The sequence below is a fragment of the Haemaphysalis longicornis genome, unplaced genomic scaffold (genome assembly GCF_048455015.1).
Source record: "Haemaphysalis longicornis isolate Haplotype H1 unplaced genomic scaffold, Haemaphysalis longicornis Haplotype H1 scaffold_4, whole genome shotgun sequence".
NCBI classification, from domain to species: domain Eukaryota; kingdom Metazoa; phylum Arthropoda; class Arachnida; order Ixodida; family Ixodidae; genus Haemaphysalis; species Haemaphysalis longicornis.
The window spans coordinates 121,921,522-121,924,860 of record NW_027526361.1 but is presented as its reverse complement, the minus strand read 5'-3'; positions in this window follow the sequence as shown (position 1 = coordinate 121,924,860).

The window sequence follows — 3,339 nt, the reverse complement described above, 5'->3', positions numbered from 1 at the left end:
CGGTAGCTCTCATGCTTTGTTCCGCAGTCCCCACGCATGCGTTTTGGTGCTCTCCGTCAGCCCCCTCGGGAACCGTCTCACTATCAAGGCTACCCAACCCACGCGACATCTCCGTGTCGTTCCTATCCTCGTCAAATGCTCTGAGCTCCTCATCCTCCGTCTTCTCGCTTTCTCTCTCACTTCCTCTTTCATTTTCCACATGTTCAACCCAGTCTACCTTCTCAGCTCCCTTATCCGCCTTTAACTCCTGCTTTTCCTCAGCCTGATCGTCAACTCCATCTCTTTTTCGCTCCGTCTCTTCACATGATTTCTCGCCCTCTATCTCCTTTCCCTTCTGGGCGATCTCCTGAACGCCCGGCCCGGAGTTCACTTTCTCGTGCAACTTTCGAGCGTAATTGGGAGCGCGGCAGGCCCCAAGACTTTCCTGCGCGACTCCAGTCTCCTCCGGTCCACCGATTAGAATTTGGGTACCGCCCGTGCCAGCAAGTTCAGCATGCATTAGCGCAGTGTCCGGTGCAAAAGCAGCTGGCGGATCTACACCCGCGACAACGGGGCTACCCCTTGACTCTACTTCCACACCGGACGCGCTCGCTGGGATGGTCCGCGTGCTCGCTTCGCCTTCCATGCAGCTGTTCCCGGCTCAGCCGCTCGCCAACTGTGCGCAGCCAAGGCTGCTTATCTCGTTCTCGCGCGGCCTCGAGTTGAAAAACGAGCTGGCCCCATTCAACTCTGCTGTCAGTGCATAACTGGGCCTGTTCGACGGGTTCTGCCTTATGCGCTGCAGCTCCATCCCCACACGTTGCCTGCGAGGCCGCTCGTCATGTTTGAGCATCCCTTCATTACACCGCTCTACGGTATCCCCGGACGCGCTTACTTCGTCGCTCCTCATCCCAATGTCCGTCTCCACGTGTTCAACACCGGCGGAAATGCTAGCCTCGTGTAGGGAGACACGGCTGCTTACTTTTTTATCGCAATGTTCAACTTCCGAACACTGGCCGGAACCATTCAACTTCGCGGTCGCCACACGACTTGCTGAGTCTGTGCCCCATTGTTTCTGTTCGCGGGTCTCCGAGCGCAAGGGCGTCTGCCTTCTCCTCTCCAGCTCCACCTCATACCTTCGCAACCACTCTTCAGATTCGAGCTTCAGCTTTTGCATGTGCTCCTTAAAATCTCGCGCCTCTCCTCTCTCTCGCTCCTCCGCTTCGCGCGCTTCTTTTCTCTCCCGTTCTTCGGCTTCGCGCGCTGCTTTTTTCTCTCGTTCCTTCGCTTCGCGCGCTTTCCTCCGCCTCGCACGCTTCTTTTCTCTCTCGCTCCGCCGCCTTTCTCTCTCGCTCCTGAAACTCCAACTCCATTCATCTAATAATTATTGTTTCGGTCTCCACTTGGGGAGTTCCTCCTGCTGCCGATCCTCCTTGAGGTGGCGCCTCATGCGTCTCACCATTTCCGTCGCCTTCTGCCATGTTCGCCAGCATGCTGCGCGTGACTACCATGCAACCCCAGACTCAGCCTACACCGCCACAACGAAGCGCAAGAAATCCCACTCACCCGTACCTCCGTTGGTCGGTTGCTGCGTCGTTGGCCCCGTGCGCTGGTTGGCTCTGCCGCTCCACTCCGCGCGGAGCTCTGCCGCCGCCGATGAAGGCGGGCTTGCGTCTGCTTGCTGCCCCTGGTTGTGGCCTGGCGATTTATTCTGCCAAATCCTGCCGACTGCGCCAGTAAAGATCGTTCCCCCGAAGTCCGGTGTCGATCAGGAACCCAATCGCACGGGCTCCGGTTGATTTCGCAGGAGGCTGGCAGGGCGATGGTGTTGAAGTTCTTGGAGACGGCGGTCGAATTGACGAACTCAAGGCGTTGGGGTTGATTAAATGAAACGAAGAGTTTATATACAGCTATTTACAGTATGAAAACTGGGTACATGAGCAATAAAAAGAAAAAATTCGAACTTCAGCTAGACGCTAGCTCCAAGTGCGCACAAATCACTTGAGCACCCCACTTCGTCTAACTCTCTTATTCTCGGAGCGTACACAAACCGCTCGAAAAACCACGGCCGCGACTCTGTCTCGCCGCGAGATCCGTCTAGTTGCCCGGTACGGCACTGCACCCTAAACCTCCGACGCGATCTCAACCTCGACTAGGGGGCTCACAAATCCCAACCTAGCTTTAACGGTCGAGACTCCTTGTCCCGCCGGGAACTGCCAGCTCAGCGCTCAGACAAGAACGATTTCCTACGGCCAAGTTCGGCCTTATGAAACCGCAAGATCACCATCTCTCGGGAACGCCCCTGTAGCGTTCGTACACGCGTATGGGAGTGCCCAAATTCACGTAGACAGCTGTCACTCAGCACGCCACGGAGTATTCAATGAGGCGCCGCCATCTTCGGGTCAACGGCTCGCTCGCAGACGTTCAGGTGCGGGTGACCTCGCGGGGTGAAAGCGAAAGACGGCGACCGTGCCCTGCGCCGGCGGGGGCGCTTTAACAATGGTTTCTTGCACGGCGCGCGCCTCGACGCCGGTAATCCCATTACCTCCGCGCGTCTAGCAGACGTTCCCGGAATCCGGCGGCGCTGTCGGCTTTCTAAATGGGGGATTACCTTTGTGGTATGCGGTGGGCCAGACAGTCCGTCTCCCGTGCACGCCGTGACGAATTGGCGACGACTGCAGCGCAGTGTTGGCAGTGCTACGTCGCTAGACAGAGCGGCGGGTTCTCACGCGCAGCCCGGGTGCCTGGCCGCTAATCTCATAAGTGGACCTTACACCTGAAGTATTCAGATTGCTATTTTGGGTTCTCTAGGCCACAAAACATCGATAAAATAAATGAAAAAGAGTAAAATGTTGGTCTCAGTACTCCTTTAAAAGCTCAATAATCAAACTTCAACGTTTCTTTTGAACGACACCCTTCGTCTTGCCTCAATATGTGGTTTCTCGCATACTGTATAAGAATAAACACATAAACTGTGTTACAGGCGTGTTATTTTTACTCAGCTCGAGGGTGTCCAAGAGACAAATTTTGTAGCTCAAAGTTGCCCCTTCCGGAAGCTAGGTGACATACATTGGTTCGTCCTAGTTGCATGTGACATTTTCATTGAGAGAGAATTCAAGTGGCTACGTGGTAAAAGATTAGCATTTTTTTGCTTCGCAAAACGTAACTATCGACACAATGGTATTGTATATTTTATTGTTTGGATGGTTTACAAATACATTTTCGCACCTAGGACAACTATTGCCAACCTCTGGAATAGCTTCAGGGTGCACGTTAAACACAGAATTGCATGTGGGTCTGTTTCACTTGCTTTTCGGCAAACACAAAACTGTGGCAACTAAAAGTAACGGTGTTGATCAA